Below are 27,530 nucleotides of genomic sequence, written 5' to 3'. Positions count from 1 at the left end.
TGCTGGTTCTGCCACTTACTTGCTTGAGCAAGTTACTGAGCCTCTCTGTGCCTCAACTGTCTCATCTGTAAAATGGAGGTGATAATATTACTTACCTCTTAGGATTGCTGTGAGAATCAAAAGCTTGATGTTTGTAAAGCACCTAAAACAGTGCTTGGCACAGAGTAAGTGCAGTATATGTCCTTAAAATGAATAGAACAGAAACAGAGTTTTGCTGCTTGAGCTGACTCTCCATTTGGAATATCCACACTTTAAGTCTCCTCAGCCAAAATTATACTAATCTTCATCGCATTCTTGTTGTAATCTTTTACACTGGGGTCCCCTAAACTATGGTATGAAGGCCACTTGCTTTTTTTTAGCTGATTCACAGGATAAATAAATTTTTAATATTAATAGCTACGTGTTCATAACTAGTACATTAAATAGATGATTTCATTACAAAGAAGCTAAAGTAAATATTTTTCATGGTAAATATATAAATGAATTATATGTGACTCAATTTTCTTATATATTAATGAAGTCACTTAAAAGTTAAAAAAAAAACTGTTGGATTCTATGAGTGTGCTTTGTGTAGTTTCTGGACACCATTTAAGTCATTAATGATTTATTTGTTTTTCTGAATATTTTTTAGTATTGAAAAATTTTCCTACTTACCACAGGTTTGACCAGAGAAGCTGCTTTAGACGTCTTAATGCTGTCTAGAGAGTAGGAAACTGGCAGTATTTACTTAATAGCTTTCTGATTGGTATGATTAAATGTGTAATTTTAATGTCATATTGATCAAAGGGTTTTGTTTTGTTTGCCTGTGATTTTGTACCTTGTAAAATGTTCATGAGACATGGCCTGAGGGAATATTTCTTTGTTAGGTTTTAAATCTAAAATTGTATTTGTGCTTATCTATGCGTGTTTTGTCAACATTTTCAACCTTTGAAGTTTGTACTAGACAATATGCTTAATAATGGAGTGGATTCCTGATATCTAGCCCAAATTCCTAGGGCCTAGGAGTTGATTAAATAGATTGCATAGTGCTTAGTGCCTCAGTTTACTAGAATGGTACCTTTGAGAATGTATGGAATTTGCATTTCCCCAATCTTCATGATTTTTATGGAATATTTGACCTGGTCCTTGTGGTGATAGTTTTTCATAATGCTAGAAAACTAATACTGCCATTCAACTGAAAGCTTTCTGGCCTTCTAATTTCTTTTTTTCTTTAGCTTTTAAAAAAATATGCTTTATATTTCTACAACTGAAAAATGCCTAACCTTTAGACTGAAAGTACTATATATTGTGTGAACATTCTTAGCACTTTTATTAGACTTGCCATGATGACCTGAAGGGCTCTGTCTGCCTGCTGCAATTTCCTACTGCCAGTATTAGCCCACATTTTCATTCCCCTGTATAGGCTATTGTCGTCAGCCTTTCAATGTTGAAAGAAAGAAATGTTGTATTACAAAACGCACTGTTGTATTATCTGACATTAAAAGGAAATGATTTATTCTAAAATAACTATTCTATTTAGAATTCTTTGTGTTGAGTTTTGCAAACTTAAGCAGCAGAACTTATTTTTCCTTTTTGTATTTATTATTTGACCTTTTTGGTTCCTGTGAATCAAGTGTTTTGAAATAAAGTTGCAAACTTTTAAACAGAATATCTCCATTTTTTTGTATGTCTTGAGCTTTGGAGCAAAACTCCTAGATTTCAGTCTTAGCTCCATTGCGCACTAGTGCTAGACAGATTTAATGAGCATTTCTGAGCCCTAATTAACTTATCTGTAGAATGAGGTAATAATGCTAACCTGCAGAGTTGTCATAATGATTAGAGATAATGTACATAAAATTCATAGCACAGTACTTGAAACATTATCATAAATTATTATCTTACATATGTTAGAGTAGAATGTAACTATTTTAACTTTGGGAAATCTTATACACACACTCATTTATTTATTCCCAAAAGGTAATCTCACTATCTCCTAGTAAATTAGTCAAAACTTTGAAGAAGAAACATTTATAATTTAGTGTCTGTTTTTCATCATGATACATTTCTGCCCTTAATATGCTGCTATGAAATTTTAACATATAATCAGAATTTGGAGGAGTTTAGTAAATTTAGTATCAAAATAGTTTGATGTATATTTTGTCATTTAAAAAATAGAATTCCTATGTTTTTAAAAATTTCTAATTCCTTTTCAACCATTTATAAATGCTCTCTTTTTATTTATGGGCAATTATTTTGACTACCTGGTATTCACCATTTTCCCTCTGCCAAGTTGTTTTCAGTGATTCATCTACTTCCATCAACCTTGTTGGATGTTTTTTAACACATTGGTTTTATACTTGACTAGAAAATGAGCAGATCACTTTAATGATGACCATATTTGAAAATGTGATTTTACAATAGAAATTATTTCATAAGCTACACAATATTGCAGAACTATCTGGGAATAATACATTGTGTCTATCTGTTTTACCAGGTCTACTCTATACCTTTATCATGAAATCAAAATTTTATTAACATCAAAATTTTGGAAATATTAAATAATAAAGAAAAGACTACTTAATTTAGAATTCTTGTTATAAAATTATTAAAGTAGAAAAAGACAACTGAATAGTTGTAATACATCAGTTGAATGTATAGGTCAGTTCCAGAAAAGTCAGTCTATAACCTCCTGAGATTAAGAGACATAGCACACAGTGGCTTTCTTGGCATGAGAACCTATAAATATGACATTCTTTTTTGTAAGTGAAGCAGTTGAAACAAATTCTTTTGGATAAAGGGAATGGGTCAAAATTGAATTTGGTAATTCCATCAAGTGGGGAGATTCTGAGATTAGAAGATAACTCTACTAGTTCCTATGTTGGATGCCAATACAAGTCTCTTCTATGGTGTAGAAGATGTAGACAAGTTCATGTGGCTTTGTTGATAAGCAGTTCAGGAATAGCTAGACTAGGTGTTAGTGACATGGTAGGAGTATATAATATCTTCAGAGCTATTTCATGGTGACATTAAGAGGGTGGATTTTTCATGGGGCACAGTATGGAGATAGAGATCACTTCTTAAATTCTGTGGGCCACCGAGGAAAATGCTTAGCAGGTATTTAGTGTCCACGTGGCCTAACAGAAATATTTTATTGGCTTTTTTCTTTCCTTGAGTTCTGGGTGGACTTCCAAGCTCAGACAGGCGGACATCGGAATAGGAAGCAAGTGGCTGTCAATGAAAAGACTCCTTTTGAAGACCAACAGTTTACTCTCTAGGGAGGAGCTGATTATACTCCAGTTGGAGCATAAGATAATGGTTCTATTTAATTGGCGACAGGCTAGGGACATCCAGAAGGAAGATGAAAGGGAAGAGAACAAACCTATATTGAGTGCCTACTTGGGAGTGGTTGCTTTAGTTGCAATACGTCAATTAATCCTAGAAGGATTACTAGGCTAGTAATATCATCCATGTCTTGATGAATGCTGTGATATCATATATGCAACACTGTAGCTATGTTTCCATTATAAATTCTTGTTTAAAGTGGATAATATCAATATGAATCTTATAGGTCATGCAGACTCAGGTTTTTCTTTAGTTCCACATATCTATATGATATTTAAATTGGGCTTCATAGAATACCACTGTTTCAGAGACAGCATTTTAGCCCCCATATGCATTCTCACATTCTTCCTTTGGAAAGAATGGAATCCCTGAATTAGATGTAAGATAATATATACCCCAGCCTCTGTTGTATCTAGATGTGATCATTGACTAAGTTATGTCCAATAAAGTGTAAACCATGGTGTGTGCAACTTCTAGGCCCTAGGCTTAGAGAGAAAAGGCATGACTCCTCTTCCCCTTCCGTGCTACCCAAAGGCTGCGTTGAGTTATGGTAATGACATTTAGAGCACAAGATGGAAGCTGCCTATTGAGCAATAAGATAGAAGGAGCCTGGCCTGGGTCCATGACATGGAGTAACCATATCAATTATGAACTGCATTCGCTCCAACTGTTACATGAGAGAGAAAAACCTTCTTTAATCACTTGCTCTGTTGCCTTTTGTCAAAACAGCTGACCTAGTATCCTAACTACATCAACACCTTAAATATCAATATATTAAGATGATAAAACAGTGAAAACAATACTTTTGTGTAATTGGAGAATGTCTTTTTTTCCTTTTAAAAATAATATTGAAAGTGGTTTACTGATTTTCAAAAGTGAATCCATATACCCACAAAGGGTCAGGGATCTCCCAAGTTAGAAACTCCTGATTTCAGCAAAGGGGGAAAACATGTGTGACTGGAAATGAGGTAAGTACTCAAGCAGGTTTAAATTAGGCTAGGGCAATAATAATAATATTAATAAAATTAATAAATATTAATTATATTTATTAATAAATATAATAAATTAATAGTAATTATAAGCACTTAATAGGTGTCAGGCACTATTCTAAGCCATATATTTACTGATTTAATACTCACAATAAGCCTGTGGGATCAGTACTATTAGTATCCCTATTTAAGAAAAAAGGAAATGTGTAATTCAGGCACATGGCCAAGATCACCCAGCTAGTTAGGGGAAGAGGTGGGGTTTTAACCTGGGCAGTCAGGCTCAAGTCTCTATTCTTAACTATGTTTTCTTTTTGAAGATTAAAGACTAAGTTGAGAATAGTTGGGCTTGGGGGCAGCTTATGCAGTGTTGTGTTTATTATTTGAGCACAATTACTATGTATATTATCCAGGTACATGTTTCCACTCAAATGATACCTTTCCCTGAACTGTCTATTGTTTCTTCTAGGTCCCAAATTACAGAGAATTACTGGGTTCTTTAATTCTCAGGGTTTTAAAACCATGTCCCAGAGAATAGCACTCTAACCATGACCTAAAACAACTTAGAATTCACAGGACAGTTTCCTAGCAAGTTGTATCCAAGCTTTCTTGACCTTATTATAGACAAACTAGATATCCTTTTTTAAATATTTAAAATTTTATTCACCATATTATTACAGTAGTTCTGAATAAACTATAAAATGAAACTTCCTTATAATCCTTTTATTTACTAAATTACTTTTGTTCATTTATCTATAGGTGTTCATTCAATTCTTATCCATATGCAGATATATTTAAGAGAGATACTAAGAGTAGTATGTATTTCTCTTTGATTGCTTTACATTTCTCTGTTGCTAACCAGAATGTGGTTTTGAGAAGACAAACAGATTAAAAACAGACAAACAGATTAAAACCTATTCAATGTCTCAAAGGTGGAGCAGTCATGTAAACAACTGCATGTTAACTCACTGGAATATTATTTTCCTACTTTTATCTTAAGAACTATATACAATTCTTGGCCTTCTCAGCAACAGCACTCCCTACAGAAGCATTCTTATTTATTTGTCTTTCTAAAGAAGATAATGAACCTGTATCATCTGTCAACAGCAACTTGCCTACTTAAAGGTTCCTTCTCAGATTTAAGCCTTAAGTCTTGGTCAAGAATGCTTTAGACCAGCAACCTAAGTGTCCATCAACAGAGGAATGGATAAAGAAGATGTAGTATATGATGCATATAGTATCCAATGGAATATTACTCAGCCATAAAAAATAACGAAATCTTGCCACTTGCAAACATGGATGGACCTAGAGGGTATTATGCTCAGTGAAATAACTCAGACAGAGAAAGACAAATGCCATATGATCTCACTTCTATGTGGAATCTAAAAGAGCAAAATAAACAAGCAAACAAAACAAAATAGAAACAGACTTATAGCAAGCAAACTGGTGGTTACCAGAGAGAAGTGGGTGAGGGGTTGGGCAAATATGTGAAGGCGATTGAGAGGTACAAAATTCCAGTTATAAAATAAGTAAGTAATGGGAATGTAGTATACAGTGTAAGGAATATAGTCAATAATGCTGTAATAATTTTGTATGGTGACAGCTGGTTACTAAACTTAATGTGGTGATCATTTCTTAATGTATTTAAATGCTGAATCACTATGTTGTACACATAAAACAAACATTATGTATGTCAACTGTACATCAATTAAAAAATGCTTCCAGACCAATTACTTTTATTTATTTATTTATTTATTTATTTATTTATTTATTTATTCATTCTTGGCTGTGTTGGGTCTTCATTTCTGTGCGAGGGCTTTCTCCAGTTGCGGCGAGCGGGGGCCACTCTTCATCGCGGTGCGTGGGCCTCTCACCATCGCGGCCTCTCTTGTTGCGGAGCACAGGCTCCAGACGCGCAGGCTCAGTAGTTGTGGCTCACGGGCCTAGTTGCTCCGCGGCATGTGGGATCCTCCCAGACCAGGGCTCGAACCCGCATCCCCTGCATCGGCAGGCAGGCTCTCAACCACTGCGCCACCAGGGAAGCCCCCAATTACTTTTATATGAATTAATGGAATTTTTGAAAAGAAGAAAATCTGATGTATGTGTTTACTGCAGTGTTGAAATGTAGTGTGTGTGTGTGTGTGTGTGTGTGTGTGTGTGTGTGTGTGTGTGTGTATGTGTATGTGTGGTTCTCTCCAGGACCAGTTCTCTAATGCATAGTAGGGGTAATAACATGATTTATTGATTTAAAATATTTCTACATAGATGAAATTTACAGAGCTACTGTCCAAAATGATTTCTTTGATGCAAAGTTTTTGGTGACTAATTTTTCATATTTATTATATTAATAAGTGTTTTCTCCAGTATGACTTCTGGTACCTAATAGTGTTAAAGCCATTAACAAGAGTACAAATAGAGAGTTCTGGCTGAAGAAAATTCCACATTGATTACATACTCTTTCAGTATACATTCTTTGATGCTCAGTAAGGTTTTCTTATGGATGAAATCTTTCCAACATTGACAACATTCATATAATTGCTCTCCATATGAATTTTTTGATGCAGAAGAAGGGCAGAACTCTGGCTAAAGAATTTCCACACTGATGACATTCATATGATTTCTCTCCTGCATGGGTTGTCTGATGTGAAAAAAAGGTGACAGTTTCAAAATATTTTCCATACTCTTTACATTCATGGTTTCATCCAAATGTGAATTCTGTAGTGCATAATGAGATGAGATTTTTGGCCTTAAGAGTTCCCACATTTGGAGTTCCCTAATGGCCTAGTGGTTGGGATTCTGGGCTTTCACTACCGCGGCCTCGGTTCAATCCCTGGTCAGAGAACATCCTGCAAGCCCTGTGGTGTGGCAGTGCAGCCAAAAAATTACATAAATAAATTTAAAAAAATAAAAGAGTTCCCACATTCATTTCATTCACAGAGACTCCCTCTTACATATGAGTTCTCTGATACATTATGAAGTGGGTGTTCTGTCTGAAAGATTTTCCACATTCAGGACTCTCATAAGGTTACTCTCTGGTATGAGTTATCTTATATTCCAATAAGCCTATAGATATGAAAAAATGTTTTCCCACATTTATTGCATGTATACAGTTTGTCTCCAGTATGAGTTCTCCAATGGGCAAAAAATATATATAGAAGCAGTAAAGACTTTTGGACATACTTCCACATTCTTTATATTCATAGGTTCTTCACTAGTATGATTTATGTGATGTCAGTGTAGTGAGAACTCTAGCTGCATACAGGCATCCTCATTTTATCATGCTTCAGTGTATTGTGTTATTTTACAAATTGAAGGTTTGTGGCAACCCTTCACCAAGTAGGTCTATCAGTGCCATTTTTTTCCAATAGCATTTGTTCACTTCCTGTCTGTGTCACATTTTGGTTAATTCTCGAAATATTTCAGACCCTCCACCAGCAAAAACACTTGCTGAAAGCAAGATGGTGGTTAGCATTTTTTAAGGAATAAAGTATTTTTTACTTAAGGTATGTATATTGTTTTTTAGGCAAAATGGTGCTGCACACTTAATAGACTACAGTATAATGTAAATGTGACTATAATATGCACCAAAAAATTCGTGTGACTTGCTTTGCGGCAATATTTGCTTTATTGCATTGAGCTGGAACTAAACCTGCAGTATCTCTGAGGTTTGCCTGTATTCTTTACATTCATAGGGCTTGTGTACTACGAGTAAGAAAGTTATCACTATCATTTGTTCAGTTATCTCCTGCTGGAGTTCTTGCAAATTGAACAAAGTGACTCTTCTAACAAAAGATTTGACTATATTTATTTCTCTTACTTACATAGCTTTTCTGATGTCCACTAAGCTAAATTATGTATTAAACTTTTAACACAAGCCATATTTTACAGACCTACTCCCTAAGCATAGCTGAGCAGGAAGAATATGATCTCCTCAATATTTACTGTTTCCATAGACTCTCCTAAGTACTTTCTTTTGTATGAATGCAACTTGCCTGAAGTGCCTCTCCTCATTCTTCCAATAATTGTTCAATTTGTCTTTACATTACCAGACTCTTCATGATAGTTACCAGAGCTCATTTCTTACCATTTCTTCCATTTAAATATCATAGAACTTTTTATCTTCAGGAGTGTTACTATTGAAAATTGATGATGTAATTTTAACTACAGTCTCTGAATCTGGCCAGGTCTTTTGGTGACTCCTTTTCTCTATCAGCCTTGGTTTTCCACATTTTCTGACTAGAGGATTTATATCTGTTTGGAAAGCTGATGCCACAAGGAAACGAGGTCCTTGTATTTCTCAAGCATCACGTTTCTGTAAATGATCTGCTAAGCAGCGTACAACAGCTCTTACTTCTTTCTCCTTCGTCTAGTTCACAGCCACGTTCCTGAAGGTCACCCGTGTCGGGAACTAGACAGTTCATAACTCAGCTTCTGTTGCCTCCTCTTTCTTGATGGAGATTTCTTGAGTAAGTGGAGAGACCTGAAAATGCAACACTTCCCATCAGGGCAGGTGCGGTTTGGCTTGGCCTGCCCCGACAGTGCCTTCACCTCTTGACCTGACTCACACGTGCCGCGGTCTGGCTGCTGCAGCCTTCTCCGTGTCACCTCCCTACCCCCACTCCCAGGCACTCAGGCTGATGACCCATGCCCAGTGCTGCCAACCTGCGTAGAAATGTCTTTTAAAGAAAAGGCTATTTATCCTGAAGAAGATCTGTTGTGACATGAGGATTTTGTGTCCAAAGGTCATGCAAAATATAATAATGTTTTAGAACTCAGATCTACTTCTGATTACTCATGCAAAAACTAATTGTTTTAAATTCTCTTTTTTATATCTCAATTACTGTCTTAAAATGTAGGGTATTATAACATAGAGATTCGAAACGTGGTTTAGCCAACAGAGTGGTTTTTAAAACAATTAACTTAAATGTCTTTGGGTGGAGTTTTATTGTCTAGTTCCTAGGGTTGCCATAACTACCCTGACACTTGGCACATGGATCAGGGCAGGATTCTTAAAGTATGGAATATGCTGCCTGCAGAGCCCAAAATAGATTTTCTCCTTGGTCATCTGGTCTGATTAACTTAATTTCATTGACATAGGGGACAGATGTCATGTTTTTCAGAACATCCAGGATGGTTCAGCTCTCTTCAGACGTCAATGTGACAGAAGACAAGAGAGTTAACATAACCCTAGTGCAAGACCATAAATGTATGCTGTTTTCCTTCCCATGTAAATATGAATGGCTTCTGAACATACTTCTTACGAGAGTTAGAAAAGAATATATTCACTAGTTCAATGACTGCATACATGAGTCTGTGTTAATCTGTTCTAGTAAAAATACCACATTTCACACTGCAGCTGCACTTGGGGTAACACCTTGATTACATTTGTGGTAGCCTACTGCCATCTTCCAGGACCCACGTGGTTTTTGTAGAGGTCAGTCTTCTGAAATAAATAGGGACATGATGGGGACCACCACCCCTAGATCCTTTAGAACATTATGGTTCACAGTAATTTCTGCTATTCCCCCTATTAAGGGATATTGTTTTTTATACACCATCTTGAAAGAACAAGGAGGAGGGCAGTATCCAAGACTTCTACTGGGCCTTTCCTTCTCTAACATTTCATTTTAAAGGACAGTGAGCCAGACTGGGAGTTCTGCTATCTGCAAGTATGTTTGTTTCAATTATACTTTCAGGGACCACTGACACTGCTCACTGGCTGGATCCATAGACCCAGTGGAGTCGCTATGAACCAGACTTGAACTAGGACTCCTTCTGTTACCTGACTCCCAGAGATCCCCACTCTAATGGGGGGAGGGCATAATGGTGTTATTATTATGTCCCTAGAGAGCAATGTCATTTCATACTCTGTGTCTAACAGTTCTCAAAATGTCTAGTTTTCCCCTTTCTATACTGTGTGGCTGCCTTTATAAACGACTGATGCTCGGCTGATCCCACCGGGAACTCTCAAGTTAGAATGGTCTCTCAGAGTTGTTCTGTTTGAGGTAAAAGGACCATATCTTTGAACCCCTAGATGGAGCAGTCACTGGATGCAGTCATTCCCTGGGGAGAAGGCATAACCTTGGCAAGGCATCTTCCTGCAGTCAAAGGCAATTTCCAGACAGGGACTCAGACATAAGCCACCAATAGATATCTCTCCTAATATCTGGAGAAATGAGTATTTCGGTCCTGAAAAGGGGATCTAGGCAGCACACCATAGCCAGATTGTAATAGCAGAATGCAATGAAATATAAGAAAAGAAATAAGGTAGTGAGAAGGCCAAATATCAAAGTGTTCAAGCTTCGCCTTGTAGTATTATCATAACGTCACTGAATATAACATTCACTCATTCATTAACTCTTTATACCAAATACCTTATGTTGTGAGCAAGGTTAGGGATCCTACCATTGTTTGGGAGAGTGACAGGTAGAACCCGGGTCTGCTTCCAAGGACTGCTATGCCCTTCTTACTAAAACTAAAGGTCTTATAGAGGACCTTAACCAAGGTTACTGCTTAAAAAGTGGAGAAATAGAGTACATTGGATGTGTGATTCAAGTCAACGAGGAACGTTTAGATAAATAAGAATTATTATTACTTTAGGAAGTGAGAGCAATTTGCAACTTGTTCTTTTTTTTTTTTTTAAACATCTTTATTGAAGTATAATTGCCTTACAATAGTATGTTAGCTTCTGCTTTATAACAAAGTGAATCAGTTATACATATACAATATGTTCCCATTTCTCTTCCCTCTTGCATCTCCCTCCCTCCCACCCTCCCCATCCCACCCCTCTAGGTGGTCACAAAGCACCGAGCTGATCTCCCTGTGCTATGCAGCTGCTTCCCACTAGTTATCTATTTTACATTTGGTAGTGTATATATGTCCATGACACTCTCTTACCCTGTCACATCTCACCCCACCCCCTCCCCATATCCTCAACTCCATTCTCTAGTAGGTCTGTGTCTTTATTCCCGTCTTGCCACTAGGTTCTTCATGGCCTTTTTTTTTTTTTTCCTTAGATTCCATATATATGTGTTAGCATACTGTATTTGTTTTTCTCTTTCTGACTTACTTCACTCTGTATGACAGACTCTAACTCCATCCACCTCATTACAAATACCTCCATTTCATTTCTTTTTATGGCTGAGTAATATTCCATTGTATATATGTGCCACATCTTCTTTATCCATTCATCTGTCGATGGACATTTAGGTTGCTTCCATGTCCTGGCTATTGTAAATAGAGCTGCAATGAACATTTTGGTACATGACTCTTTTTGACCTATGGTTTTCTCAGGGTATATGCCCAGTAGTGGGATTGCTGGGTCGTATGGTAGTTCTATTTGTAGTTTTTTAAGGAACCTCCATACTGTTCTCCATAGTGGCTGTATCAATTTACATTCCCACCAACAGTGCAAGAGTGTTCCCTTTCCTCCACACCCTCTCCAGCATTTATTGTTTCTAGATTTTTTGATGATGGCCATTCTGACCGGTGTGAGATGATATCTCATTGTAGTTTTGATTTGCATTTCTCTAATGATTAATGATGTTGAGCATTCTTTCATGTGTCTGTAGGCCATCTGTATATCTTCTTTGGAGAAATGTCTATTTAGATCTTCTGCCCATTTTTGGATTGGGTTGTTCGTTTTTTTGTCATTGAGCTGCATGAGCTGCTTGTAAATCTTGGAGATTAATCCTTTGTCAGTTGCTTCATTTGCAAATATTTTCTCCCATTCTGAGGGTTGTCTTTTGGTCTTGTTTATGGTTTCCTTTGCTGTGCAAAAGCTTTTCAGTTTCATTAGGTCCCATTTGTTTATTTGTGTTCTTATTTCCATTTCTCTGGGAGCTGGGTCAAAAACAATCTTGCTGTGATGTATGTCATAGAGTGTTCTGCCTATGTTTTCCTCTAAGAGTTTGATAGTGTCTGCCCTTACACTTAGGTCTTTAATCCATTTTGAGTTTATTTTTGAGCATGGTGTCAGGGAGTGTTCTAATTTCATACTTTTACATGTTCCTGTCCAATTTTCCCAGCACCACTTATTGAAGAGGCTGTCTTTTCTCCACTGTATATGCTTGCCTCCTTTATCAAAGATAAGTTGACCATATGTGTGTGGTTTTATCTCTGGGCTTTCTATCCTGTTCCATTGATCTATATTTCTGTTTTTGTGCCAGTACCAAACTGTCTTGATTACTGAAGCTTTGTAATATAGTCTGAAGTCAGGGAGCCTGATTCCCCCAGCTCCATTTTACGTTCTCAAGATTGCTTTGGCTATTCGGGGTCTTTTGTGTCTCCATACAAATTGTGAAATTTTTTGTTCTAGTTCTGTGAAAAATGCCAGTGGTAGTTTGATAGGGATTGCATTGAATCTGTAGATTGCTTTGGGTAGTAGAGTCATTTTCACAATGTTGATTTTTCCAATCCAGGAACATGGTATATCTCTCCATCTATTTGTATCATCTTTAATTTCTTTCATCAGTGTCCTATAATTTTCTGCATACAGGTCTTTTGTCTCCTTAGGTAGGTTTATTCCTAGATATTTTATTCTTTTTGTTGCAATGGTAAACGGGAGTGTTTTCTTAATTTCACTTTCAGATTTTTCGTCATTAGTGTATAGAAATGCAAGAGATTTCTGTGCATTAATTTTGTATCCTGCTACTTTACCAAATTCATTGATTAGCTCTAGGAGTTTTCTGGTAGCATCTTTAGGATTCTCTATGTATAGTATCATGTCATCTGCAAATAGTGACAGCTTTACTTCTTCTTTTCCGATTTGGATTCCTTTTATTTCTTTGTCTTCTCTGATTGCTGTGGCTAACACTTCCAAAACTGTGTTGAATAATAGTGGTGAGAGTGGGCAACCTTGTCTTGTTCCTGATCTTAGTGGAAATGGTTTCAGTTTTTCACCATTGAGGACAATGTTGGCTGTGGGTTTGTCATATATGGCCTTTATTATGTTGAGGAAAGTTCCCTCTATGCCTACTTTCTGCAGGGCTTTTATCATAAATGGGTGTTGAATTTTGTCGAAAGCTTTCTCTGCATCTATTGAGATGATCATATGGTTTTTCTCCTTCAATTTGTTAATATGGTGTATCACGTTGATTGATTTGCGTATCTTGAAGAATCCTTGCATTCCTGGGATAAACCCCACTTGATCATGGTGTATGATTCTTTTAATGTGCTGTTGGATTCTGTTTGCTAGTATTTTGTTGAGGATTTTTGCATCTATGTTCATCAGTGATATTGGCCTGTAGTTTTCTTTCTTTGTGACATCTTTGTCTGGTTTTGGTATCAGGGTGATGGTGGCCTCGTAGAATGAGTTTGGGAGTGTTCCTCCCTCTGCAATATTTTGGAAGAGTTTGAGAAGGATAGGTGTTAGCTCTTCTCTAAATGTTTGATAGAATTCACCTGTGAAGCCATCTGGTCCTGGGCTTTTGTTTGTTGGAAGGTTTTTAATCACAGTTTCAATTTCAGTGCTTGTGATTGGTCTGTTCATATTTTCTATTTCTTCCTGGTTCAGTCTCAGTAGGTTGTGCATTTCTAAGAATCTGTCCATTTCTTCCAGGTTGTCCATTTTATTGGCATAGAGTTGCTTGTAGTAATCTCTCATGATCTTTTGTATTTCTGCAGTGTCAGTGGTTACTTCTCCTTTTTCATTTCTAATTCTATTGATCTGAGTCTTCTCCCTTTTTCTCTTGATGAGTCTGGCTAATGGTTTATCAATTTTGTTTATCTTCTCAAAGAACCAGCTTTTAGTTTCATTGATTTTTGCTATTGTTTCCTTCATTTCTTTTTCATTTATTTCTGACCTGATCTTTATAATTTCTTTCCTTCTGCTGGCTTTGGGGTTTTTTTGTTCTTCTTTCTCTAATTGCTTTAGGTGCAAGGTTAGGTTGTTTATTCAAGATGTTTCCTGTTTCTTGAGGTAGGCTTGTATTGCTATAAACTTCCCTCTTAGCACTGCTTTTGCTGCGTCCCATAGGTTTTGGGTCGTCGTGTCTCCATTGTCATTTGTTTCTGGGTATTTTTTGATTTCCCCTTTGATTTCTTCAGTAATCACTTCGTTATTAAGTAATGTATTGTGTAGCCTCCATGTGTTTGTATTTTTTACAGATCTTTTCCTGTAATTGATATCTAGTCTCATAGCGTTGTGGTCGGAAAAGATACTTGATACGATTTCAATTTTCTTAAATTTACCAAGGCTTGATTTGTGACCCAAGATATGATCTATCCTGGAGAATGTTCCATGGCAACTTGTTCTTATAGTTGTGTCTTTTAGTATTTTATACTATGTGTCAATATAAATTCTTCAAATAGATTTTGGTTGTTGAATGGTTATACTTGATCTGCTGTCTGATCCTTCAATGTGACATACTCTTTTGTTTTTTTTTTTTTTTGAAGGGGATTTAAAAAAAAATTCTTATTGGAGTATAACATACTGTTGATGTAAAGCTTTGGCTGCATTTAGCAAAGGTGGATGGAGACTTGCTTGTCACTCATCTGCTGGGCCCTCTTCATAAACATTGATGTCTGATGGTACATGAAATTTTGTTTGAGTGGCTGAGGATATATATTAGAAACAGTATTAAGAGCTTCCTATATGTTGAAGTGAAATGACATTGCAGCATCATCTGAGGAAAATCACTCAACATTAGTTTGCATTAATTGCTGGAAGTATCTCCTTTAAGATTGTTTAGGGGAAAAAAAGTATGTACGGAGATCCTTAACATTTTGAGAGGACATATGCTACGTACTGTTAAAATATAGTTTTGTGCACTGTGTTTCAGAGAACACTGAGATCAGCTCAGGGATAATTCTAGATGTCGCCTTCTGGTGGGACTGACACATTGACTTATTGAGGTAGTTTTGATATACCAGAGTCAAATAGCCCCGTTGTTCTGGATCCAACTTCTGTTCATTTGTCAACGTTCCTATATGAATGTCTCTGTAAAAAATAAAAATAGGAAAGGAGACTTGACTTAACCTCATGCAAAGCATCAGATTGCACTAGACATTCTATTTATCTAAATGAATCCTCTTCTCAAAACAGCCCCACAGAAATGGGAATTATTGTTCTTATTTCAAAACAGGAAAATGGTGATACTTCCATGGTCTTGGTTTCCTTCCTCTTTTTGTTTTCTTTCTTTGCGGCTTTGCCTTGTCCTACCCAAAAGAGGCATGAAACAAAATCCAGAGAGCAAAATGGATATTAAACCTATTGATTTTTGGTATCAGCGTGTTTTAAAGATCATTTTGAAATCATATACAGTTGACCCTTGAACAACATGGGTTTGAACTGCATGGGTCCACTTATATGTGGATTTTTTACAGTATGTATATACTGCAGTACTACAAGATGGATGGTTGGTTGCATGCTCAGATATGGAACCATAGATACAAAGGGCCAACTGTAAAGTTATACAGGGATTTTTTACTTGGATGGGAGAGGTATTCAGCACCCTCAATCTCTGCATTGTTCATGGGTCAACTGTAATTGCCTTTCCTCATTTTAAAGATGAAACCCAAAAGCGCCCTGCAGAGGCTGAGGCCCCATGTCACTCAGCTGGTTAATAGTTGGGTGTAGTGCTCTTGTTGCCTTAGAGCCCATTCCTTTGTGGGTTATATTTTTGTATGCAAATGGGACTGCAAAGCAACACAGTGCTTTAAGCTATGTAGATGACAACAAACAAAGAAACAAAAAACAAACACTGTTCCTATCTCTTTTCTTCTTTTTTGGCAAATTTACTTTTGCCTTTTCAAGAGCAAAATGTGAAAACTGTTGTTTAAGGGGGCATACAGTGGAGTATAGAGTGGCTGAGAAAACAGCCAGCAGCCTGCCCTCTGCCCCTGCCCCCATGCCTTGTGCCACGTGTGCCCCTGAATGCGGAGGTGTTCAGTGCTGGGAAGGAGAGGTGAGTGTGAAGTTGGCTTCACACTAAGCCATGAAAGAGAGTTTTACTTCAGATCTCCCTTTCATGTTATATGTTTCAATAATTAATATGGGTTTGTCACTAATTTAGAAAAGGCGATCAGCCATCTCATTTAAGAAGTTCCTTGTTTTGTTTTAACATTTCAACTGCTCTATTTTATTTGAATTGTGTCTGAATATATAACTTTATTTTCATACCTTCAGAAGTATTTCTTTTTGTGTAAGAAACAGATACCAATTCCTCTATCATGGACAGAATTCTGACTAGAGCATTGGCTCTCATTGTTGGTTATGTGTTGTTTCCACTTGGCAAGAGTATTTTTCACATTAGGCTTTGCCAAGGTCGACTAATATAACAGTTACTCAGAAGATAAGATTATTCTTCAAACACAGCTCACTGTGTTTTCCACTGACCTTGACTAAAGAAAGACTTCATGCAGTTCCTTTCAAAGACTGAGCTCAATAAGTAAACAAATGTGAAAAATGTAAATCTTTTCATTACAGTTGTGAGGATTTAATTTCTCATTGAAACTTAAGAAATTCACCTGCTCTGACACCTTTCTGGTTCTATAAATTGGTCCATTACAGTTTTTGTAAAGGTCTCTATTTTTGAATCCAATTATTGTCAAGACACATTAACCTCAAGTTTCAAAGAGAATAAGGCTATAGTCCTTCCTTGTAGGTTTATTTACCATTGCCTTATTTTTCTGATTAAGTAGTGCATTATCCTTTATATAATAGAATACTCTTCCAACTCGTCATTAATAGAACAAGTTCTATGAATGAATTTTCTAATACTAATGAGAGATGTTTCTGTCCCCCTAAAATTCATACGTTGAAATCCTAATGCCCAATGTGATAGTATTAGAAGGTGGGCCTTTGGGAGGTGATTAGGTCGTGAGTGCAGAGCCCTCATGAATGAGATTAACGTCCTTATAAAGGACAGAGAGCCGACTTGTACCTTCTGTCGTGTGAGGACACAGAGGGAAGTCAGCGGCCTGTGACCCAGAAGAGGGCCTTCACCAGAAACTGACCATGCTGGGACCCTGATCTTGGACTTCCAGCCTCCAGAACTGTGAGAAATAAATTCCTATTGTTTATAAGCTACCCAGTCTGTGATGTTTTGTTATAGCATCCTGAATGGACTAAGACTATAGGTTGTATCGAGCTGTCCCAATTCTGTCATTTAATGTGATCTGCCACCACCATTTGCTTAGAAACTTGGCAGGGTTACAGCTGAGCCCGTGACTGAGGATTAGAGATACTCTTCCATGTAATTCTATCTAGTTTGCAGAAGATTTGTAGTGGTAACCTTGACCTCCCTGGCAGAATGCACTATTGTGTGTACTGACCCGACTAGCCCTTTTATTCTTGGTTCACCATGCATCTGAAAAGTAGGAGGCATGGCTGACTTTTTGGTCTAGAGCATCTTCAAACATATATGATAATGGTGGCTTCTTGTAGTGCTTGAAATAAAACCAGTGCCCTGATATATTCCTAGTTACATTGCTGTGTATAAACTGGGCACTCGAATGATGTGTGATGAGTATGTGTTCTGAAACTCTCTGGTGCTCAAACCTGCCTGCCTGAAATGCAGCCCCTGATACCCTAGCTATTCTCCAGTGCAAAAGTAGCCAAGTGTTAACATACCTTGTTTTCTTCTATGTAGAATAGTGCAATGAAATGGGATTTCAAGCCAGACAAGTGTAGCTTTAAATACTGACCCCCCCCAAATTACGTTAATTATGTAACCTCTCTTTGAGTTACATGATTCCAGTTGTTAAATCTGGAAACGGTATTTTATATATGTGTGTGTGTGTATTATAAAATAGATTGGTTTTATTATTAAATGATAAAAGCAAGTGTTTGGAAATGTTAGTTTTTATTGGAGGAATTAAAAAAAGTTTTCTTGGCTTACCTAGTTTTTTAGAATATAAAATTAGAAGGACCTCTGTGAGTCACTGAAATTACTTATCTTTATCTTCTGGGTTGAGTCTCCTCACATAGATGCAGTCTGATTCTTAAAGGTCTTCAGAGAGGGGAACTATAAAGCCTCTTTGGCAGAGTATTCCAGAACCTAAGAGCAGTCATAGTCAGGAAACTCTCATATCTGATCTAAATCGCTGGTGCATCACTGGTGCTGCTGAAATTTAAATTCATTTTTCCTTCTAACTTATGTTTATTATGCTTATAGTAACCCTAGAAATGAATTTAAATGATGACTTAGTTATCCTTGAGATTACTTTTCTTCATAACCTAAAACTTTTGCCTGTCGGGAGAGTTCAGGGCCTCAGGTATCCCTCTTAATTTTGATGTAATGCATTTATTTTCTTGGCATGTATTGTCCTTGGTGATTGTCAGTGAGAAGCCCTTTGTTTCAGAAACTGGAGACAGAATGTGTTGGGTGAGCTTTCAATGTTTGAATTTAAGTCAATATCCAGGAGAGAGGTCTTAGAGTAGCTAGTAGCAATGCACATTTGAAAATTAAATGTAATTCACTTTTTAGGTCTCCTACCTCTTATTTTGTAAGCGTACTACTGCAGTGTAAACCTAATTAAGTGAGAACTTTTGGTTCAGTAGAATTATCTGTTTAGCTGTGCATAGGATTTTCCTGGTGAGGCTTAGGCTTGATTTTGTTTTGCTTTGTTTTTAAGTATGAAGCTCAATTGACATCATTGCACAGAAGCTCCAGAGTGTTTACACGTATCTAGATATACACACATATAAACATTCATACAGAGACAGTCTTACATTTCAGACCAGAATATAGTTATTAGCATATTCTAGTTCTGTATAGGTTTTTCTCAAGAAATTTAGATAATATTCTTGGTGTGTTTAGGTAGTTTCTTACTCAAAGCTTAGTTTGCAATTAAACATGCACATAATTGTTACTAACTCACTGCTAAACGTGGCACTACTATGCAGACTGATCCAGCCATCTAATGATGAAAAAATGATTATACCCATATCCCATTATTAACTGTAACTTAATCAACTATCATTTTATATTGATAATGTCATTTTAGTGAACTTTTCTTCTTCTAATAAAGCTCCTAATAGATAATAGAATTCAGATTTTATGAAAGTATTAGTTATGTATCTATCTATGTTCATTAATTAAACATGTATTTATGGTTTACAGTAGGTGCTGTGAGGGTTTAATGAAAGACCCATTATAAGTCCTGCCCTAGAGGGCCTTTTGTTGTAATAGGAAAGATAATAAATGTAAAATATCTATTATATATTGTAGAAGGTATTCAGTACCACATAGAGCTTTAGAAGCTTGGAATAACAGGAAGAACTAATTTCCTGTTTGGGGAATTAACAAGGGCTTAGCTAGGACACGAAAGATGAAATCGACTAGTGTAGGGAGATGTTCTAGCCAAAGAACAAACTGTAAGCCAAAATTTATATGCAGTTTTTCTGGAAACTGTGGGAACTCTTCATTTTGATTGGAGCTTGGGTAATGGTGGTAAATAAGGTTGAAGCCTGACAGTGAAGTCTTTGAATGCCAAGCTAAGGAGAAAATTAGTTGCAACTGTAGGTTCTTTGTTTAGCATGTTATGGGTATTGAATAGATGCCTATATACTTTCTCTGTCTTTCTCACTCTCTCTCTTTTTTTGTCCTTACACCCCTATCCTTCTGCCTCTGTCTTGCTATCTTTAGATTGTTAGTTCATCAAATCTTTAATCTTTGATTTTCATATACTCAGCATCTATTATTGGAGGTGCTAAAACAGATGATGAATGAATGTTGAATAATCAAGATGCAACTTTACAGGTAGTGGAGAGATATTTTAGGCTAGTACTTTGGGAAGGTGAAATTTGGGAAAAATAAGAGCTGACATCGTTAGGTAAGAAGAAACATTGAAAAGAGCTGATACCAGAGTTACACAGTCAGAGGTTGTTTCCCCAGTGTATACCACTAAACTTCTACATCTGGCAATTTATGCTAATCACCTGGAAATTTTTCGACCTGATTGACTTCTAAGCTTTACTCTTTGGAGATTATGATTTGGTAGGTGTAGGGTGCCAAGGATCTGGATTTGATTGTGGTATTTTGCCAGGTCTGGGAACCACTTATAAATGAGATATAATGAGGGCCTGGCTTCATTTTCCTGTGGAAATGGAGGACAGGGGTTGTACTCAGAAAATGTTACAGAGATATCCTTGAGTAAACTTGAGAACAAATTCTTTCCTAATGGTAGGAAAGAATCAAAACTGACATCAGGCTTTCAGTCCTGATGCTAGGAGGCTGGTGATATCATCAGTGAAGCAGTGGTGTTTCATGGTTGTTGACAGCGATGTTAATTGTGCTTTGGATAGACGGAGAGAGTGGGAGGAGCTAGGAGGACATCCAGGATCTCCGTCCAGAAGAGGGTTCCAGGGTTGCTTGGAAGAGAGGACAGCACAGAACTGGGGATTAAGAGTTTAAAGCTGATTCTTATAAAAGTGTATAATAATAGTGATTATGATTGTATGAAAATGTAAATACTACTTACCATTATAAAACTACCATTTATGTAGCAGGCTTCTGCTAAGAAATTTACATACAGTATCTAACATCATCCTTACAAAAACCCTGGGAGATCCCCAGTTTACAGAAAAAAAAAAAAATTAGGACTCAGAGAATTTCATTTTCCTGTGATCAAACAACTACTGAATGTGTGGTGTATATGTTTTGATGACTCCAGCACTTGACACACGACTCCAAAAAAATCTTTGTGCCATAGTGACAAAATAGTGAAGAAAGATCAGCTAGAGATTTTTTTCACTTACCTGAAAGAGAAAATGACAACTTGGAGAAACTTTTTTTTTAAACGCAATAATTGCTTCAGAGAAGTAAATTTGTATCAGAACTTGAGAAAATCTACGGGTTTTGGCAATTAGGAGGTCGTTAGCAACCTCTGAGGTTAGAATTTCAGAGAAATGCAGATGGAAGAAGACAGAATACAAGGCAGAATTCTGTCTTCTGAGACCAGGAGAAGTTGAGTGTAGCAGCTCTATCAGCAGGTTGGTGTTTATGGAAAAGAAAGAGGGGAGGCCCTGTCTGTGAATGTTCAGGGTGAAAATGTTCACACACTTTTAAAATATAGAAATAGGCTTGGAAGAATCTGAGTGTTGCATAACTGTAAAAATGTCATTGAAATTGGCTTTCATTCAGGTTGCTGGCTTCTACGGGTAGGAAAAAACAATTGGAGAATGTGGCAAGTGTGGGTGGTTGGATGGATAATGATGTGACTTTGTCTCTTTATACTCTTGCTATTAAGGAGAAAAAGAGGATGGATATTGGAAAGGCAAAAGAAACGCCTTTTCCTAGAAAAGGCATATCTCTTAAGCCTCTCAATTCCAGACAATAAAGTGTGAATATGGTAGAAAAATAATAGTTAAGCAGAAAATGATCTTAAGAGCCACAGACAGAAGCTGAGTTGTAACTATATCCCGGAAGTGCCTTAACCAGAAGGAAATGCTCATGATGAGCTATTTATTCAGTCTCAGGGCTGGACATTCATGGAGAAAAAGGATCCCAGATTTCACCTCCTTGTATCTTTTCCCCAATTTTATCATTTTAATATTGCTTTTTCTCATTTTTTGAGATATAAATAACATACCATAAAATTTGCCCTTTAAGCTGTACAGTAGAACAATTTTTAGAATATTTGCAAAGTTATAGAACCATCACCACTATCTAATTCCAGAACATTTTTCTAACCCCTAAAAGAGACCCCATACTCATTAACAATCACTGTCCATCTCCCCCTCTATTCAGCCCCACTATCTACACAGTGTTTCTACAGATTTGTCTATTCCAGACATTTTGTGTAAATGGAGTCATACAATATGTGACCTTTTGTGTCTGGCTTCTTTTCCTTACCATACTGTTTTCCAGGCTTATCCGTGTTATAGCATTTATCTGCACTTCATTTATATTTATGGTGAATAATATTCCACTATATGGGTACACCACATTTTATTTATCCATTTTTTAGTTGATGGACATTTGGGTCATTTCCATTTTGGGGTTATTATGAATAATGCTACAACGAACATTAGAGTACAAGTTTTTTTTTGTGTGTGTGTGAAGATATGCTTTTGTTTCTCTTGGGTATATACTTAGGAGTGGAATTTTGGTCATATGGTAATTCTGTGTTTAACTTTTTGAGCAACTTCCAAACTATTTTCTAAAACGAGTGTACTATTTTACATTCCCTCCATCAGTGTATGAAGGTTACAATTTCTCCACATCCTTGCTGACACTTAACTTTCCATCTTTGTGATTATAGCTATCCTAGTGGGTGTGAAGAGGTATCTCATTTTGGTTTTCATTTGCATTTCCCTACTCAATAATGATGTCAAGCATCTCTTCCTGTACTTATTAGCTATTGTATCTCTTCTTTGAGTCAGTTCTATGCAAATCCTTTGTCCATTTTTAATTCCACAAAGAAAGGAAGGTCTATTTTGTCTGACATGACTGTTGCTACCTACAATTTCTTGTCATTTCTGTTTGCATGAGATATATTTTTCCATCCCCTCACTTTCAGTTTGTGTGTGTATTTAGCTCTGAAGTGAGTCTCTTGTAAGCAGCATATAAATGGGTCTTGTTTTTTTTTTTATCCAGTCAGCCACCATAAATGCTCTTTTGATTAGAACATTTAGTCCATTGACATTTAAAGTGATTATTGATATGTTTGTATTTACTGCCATTTTGTTTCTTGTTTTCTGGTTATTTTTGTAGTTCTTCTCTGTTTTTTCTTCATCTTTTAGTCTCTTCCTTTGTGCTTTGATGATTTTTTTAGTGGTATACATTTGTTCTTTTCTCTCTAGTTTTTGGGTGTCTATTGTAGGTTCTTAATTTGCGGTTACCATGGGGTTTATATATGTTGACTATAACTATATCTACTTGCTTTAAACTGGTAGTCATTTAATTCAAACATACTCTAAAATATCTACCTTTTTTACTCTCCTCACCCACATTTTGTGTTTTTGATGTCATATTTTACATCTTTATGTTTATCCCTTCACTGTTTATTGTAGACAATTTTTTTTATCTTTTAATCTTTGTACTAGCTTATTTAAGTTGTTGATCCTTAGCCCTTACTATATATTTGCCTTTCCTAGTGGGATTTTTCCTTTCCTGTAGATACTTCTTGTTATAGCCTTTTCACTTAGAGAAGATCCTTTAACATTTCTTTCAGGGTAGGTTTAGTATTGAACTCTCTTCATTTTTGCTTGTCTGAGAAGTTCTTTATCTCTCCTTCAATTCTGAATGATAACCTTGCTGGGTAGAGTATCCTAGGTTGCAGGTTTTTCCTTTTCAGTACTTTGAATATATCATGCTACTCCCTTCTAGCCTGCAAAGTTTCTGCAGAGAAATCAGCAGATAGCCTTATGGGGGTTCCCTTGTATATGACTCTGCTTTTTCTTTCTGCCTTTAGAATTCTCTCTTCAACTTTTGCCATTTTAATTGTGATATGTCTGGTGTGAATCAGCTTAGGTTCATCTTGTTTGGGACCTTCTGTGCTTTTTGTACCTAGATATGTGTTTCCTTCTTCAGATTTGGGAAGTCTTCAGCTAGGATTTCATGAAATACATTTTCAACCCCCTTCTCTCTCTCTTTTTCTGAGACCCCTATAATGTGAATGTTGGTATGCTTGTTATCCCAGAAATCTCCTAAACTGTTCTCATTTTTTTTCATGTTTTTCTTTTTGATGATCTGATTGGATAACTTCCATTATTCTATCTTCCAGATCACTTATGTGTTCTTCTCTATCACTTAATCTGCTATTCATTCCTTGTACAGTGTTTTTCATTTCAATTATTGTATTCTTCAGTTCTGACTGTTTTTTTAAAATATGTTCTAGTCCCTTGTTAGAATTGTCACTGTGTTCATCTATTCTTTTCCCTAATTCAGTTAACATTCTTAATACTAACACTTTGAATTCTTTATCTGGTAAGTTGCTTATTTCTGTTTCATCATTTAAATTTTCAGGGGTTTTCTCTTGCTGTTTCGGTTGAGAGTAGTTCCTCTGTCTTTTCATTTTACTTAACTTTTTCTGTCTCTGTGAATTTAGGTGGAGCAGTTACCTATAACAGTGTTAAAGGGGTGTCTTTATGTGGAAGTGTTCGTAAACAGTCTGCATGAGCCCAGTGCCTTTGGTGGAAAAGCTGGATTTGATGTGAACAGAAGTCATGTCCTTCCTTAGGGTATATTGTCAGCTATCACCTTGGTGGGGCTGGAGTTGGAGGGGCTAGGGCTGGAGCTCTGTATGGGGTGGGGCTTCCCCTCTGCTCAGCGACTGTTACTGCCCTATCAGGGGCAGGGTCACATCCCAAGTTGATGGAACAGCAGTCTTATGGCTCAGGTTTGAGCTAGCTGTTTCCTTTAAGCATGTGCTCTCCTCTCTCCCAGCACAGGCACCCTCTCCCCAGAGGGGGGCAGTGATGGAGCAGGAGGGACCCATGCAGTCTCTCGGCTCGTGACAGGTTTTGAGCTGTAGTGTGCCAGCTGAAGACAGCGGTCTGGTCTGTCTCCAGTGTACCATCCCTGCTGCATCTGAGTCTCCTTTGCCCCTCACAGCCAATCACTCCCTGTAGCCTCTGCCAACTGTGCTCAGTTGTGGAGCCATGAGGCAGGGCAGGTGGGGCCCACGTGAGCTACATGGGCTCTCGGCATGTATCAGTACACAGGCTGTGGCAGTCCAGCTGCTGTCACAGATTGGGACCACCCCTGATGTGCTGCCTGTGTAAGCATCAGCAGTGGCAGCCCCCACCATGCCATGGTCCCATCAGACGCCACCCAGGGTCCGAGTTTTCTCTTTATCCCCTTAGTGAGCTCTCTCCCAGGTCCTGGCAGTCCTTGCTCCAGTGCAGAGCTGTGAGGTGAAGTAAGTGTGGCTGGAGCATTCACTTGGTTCAGGCTGGAGCACGTACTGGGGTGGTCACAGGAAACTGGGCAGCCACTGGAGCAGTCCTCAGTCAGCCCTCTGCCCCACCTTGGGAGTAAGCCAGCGCTCACATGCTTCTCACAAGTGGAGTCCAGGATTCCCATGGCCCTTCTGTGAGTTCCACCGGCTCTCCAACAAGCCAAGTGAGCTTGTCTTCCCTGTGTCAGATTCCAGGACTGGGCTGCCTGAGACATGGTTTGAAAAGCTTACTCCTCATGGCAGATCTTCACCCCTTCCCTCTGAGTCCCCTCCCAGGGGCACAGGTCCTGACCTGATCACTTCTCTTCCCTTCCTACCCGATTCTGTGTAGCTCTTCCTTACAGCCTTGTTTGTACAGGAGTCTTTCTTAGTTTCCAGTTTCAATGAGAATTGTTCCATATGTAGATGTATGTTTGATGTGTTTGTTGGGGGAGGTAAGTTCACTTCTTCCTACTCTACCATCTTGATCGATCCCCCCCGCCGTCTTTTCACTTTTTGATGATGTCCTTTGAAGCACAAAAGTTCTTAATATTGATGAGGTCAAATTTATCTCTTTTCTGGGAGGGATTGCTTGCCCTTTTGCTGTTGTTTCCAAAAAATAATTGCCTAATCCAAAATCACAAAGATTCACAGCTGTGTTTCCTTCTAAAGAGTTTCATAGTTTTAATTTTTATATTTACATCTTTGATCTATTTTTAGTTAATTTTTCTGTATGGTGTGAGATAGGAGTCTACCTGCATTCTTTTGCATGTGGATATCCAATTGTTTCAGTACTTTTTGTCTTCAAAAGTTAATTGACCATAAATGTAAGGCTTATTTCTCGACTCTCAATTCTAATCAATTTATCAGTATGTCTATCTTTATGTCAATGCTGTATTGTTTTGATTATAGCAGCTTTATAGTAAGTTTTGAAATAATACTACCTTTTAATATTAAATACCGTAAAACTTATGACTGCCAATTTAAAGTTTGTGTTTTTTAATAATATAATTAGGCAGAATCATTTGCTAGTTTCTGTTCTTAGTCACCTTGGCTGAAAGTTGATATTTTTAGTCTCCCTGGCTGAAAACTTGATAGGACTTTGCAGCCCTTAATTTTTCTGAACAGAGACAGAGGAAAAGTGCCTAGATGGAGACTACAAGTCTGAAGAGAAATTGATGGCTGTGGTTGTAGAAATTCTAGAAAAAACAAAATATTATTCAGCAATTCAGGTCTATATTTTGAATATTATTTGTTGCTGATTGGATTATAAAGTAATTTTAAACTTAACATTTATGGGTTTCCTTTTGGAAACCTGTGTAGCATGAAAAGAGAAGCTTTGGATATATTATATACATGTAATATATCCATATTTTGTTTAGCTGTACTCATGCAGTTATGCATATGTGATACAAGCAGCATTATATCACTTTCCTTTTTATTAATCTGAAAGAATAAATGTAGATAAATTGGAGTTAGATGTTAAAAAGCCAGAGTCCTTGTTTGATACTAAAATTGTGATGTATCTGTGTGTGACAGAGAGAGAAAGGGAGAACAAGAATACTAATGAACTTACTTTCTAAGACATTGCTGTTTTCTAAGATATGAATATGAGTAATAAAAAATATGCAAACAACATATGCACTCACATGCCAAGAATGTGTTTATTCATGATATAGTACATTGAATGTGATGGGTGAAGTGCAAATCCAGCTGATATGATCAGGTATGTGATTCATCATATTTTGCAGACATTGTTTTGTTATACATTTGGAAAAAAATCTCATCTAATAATAGGATCTGTATATTCTTTCCTTCTTTCAATGTTGTTTTCTCTTCCGAGTGTATGTCATTTATTTGTCATTTAGTGTGTGTACATGTATTTGTATGAAAAATGTATTAATTATTCTCATATAATTTATGAAGGGATTCAGAGTTGTTTGGTCTGGATTGATTCCCCCCCCCGCCCCCAATCAGGCTCTAGGTAATAACATATCCTTTGTCTCTTTATAGCAAAAATAGATTTAAAAAAAAAGTTGTATATATAACCATCCAGACCCTACACTACAATTAATTGGTTTTGTTTCAAATTCATTGTGTAGTGAAAGGTGTAATTACACAGCTCAAATTGCATCCCTTTCTCTCAACATCATTGCTGTTTTCCAGTGGATGGTGGTTTATAAATGCAGGAGTAAGGATGGAATGGGGTCCTTATTTGGTCAAAATAGTCTTATTTTACTCTATGAGGAAAATAGGCCTATAAAATTTGGAACTAATTATGAAAATAGTTATTTCCACATATAATTTATGAATTTCATTTTAAAATCCTGTTCTAAAGGTGGGCAGGCCTTTGAATCACATGTTGTTCTTTAAACCAACTCATAATTATGCTCTGTC

The 27,530-nt window shown here is 37.0% G+C and overlaps 1 protein-coding gene across 2 annotated transcripts in view; it reads left to right on the top strand.

The window, feature by feature from the left end:
• Positions 1-27,530, top strand: part of CTNNA2 (catenin alpha 2) — a 1,204,911-nt gene that overhangs the window by 27,365 nt on the left and 1,150,016 nt on the right. The window contains exon 1 of one of the 2 annotated variants that reach the window (XM_057558785.1): positions 17,247-17,305. The exons of the other annotated variant lie outside the window; for it this stretch is intronic. The gene's annotated coding sequence lies outside the window, so the exon portion shown is untranslated. Of the gene's footprint in view, positions 1-17,246; positions 17,306-27,530 lie in introns of those variants that run through there. 2 annotated transcript variants of the gene reach the window in all.

This window comes from Balaenoptera acutorostrata, chromosome 12 (genome assembly GCF_949987535.1).
Source record: "Balaenoptera acutorostrata chromosome 12, mBalAcu1.1, whole genome shotgun sequence".
NCBI classification, from domain to species: Eukaryota; Metazoa; Chordata; class Mammalia; order Artiodactyla; family Balaenopteridae; genus Balaenoptera; species Balaenoptera acutorostrata.
Note: the sequence above shows the minus strand (reverse complement) of the source record. Positions and strands in the feature narration are given on the sequence as shown.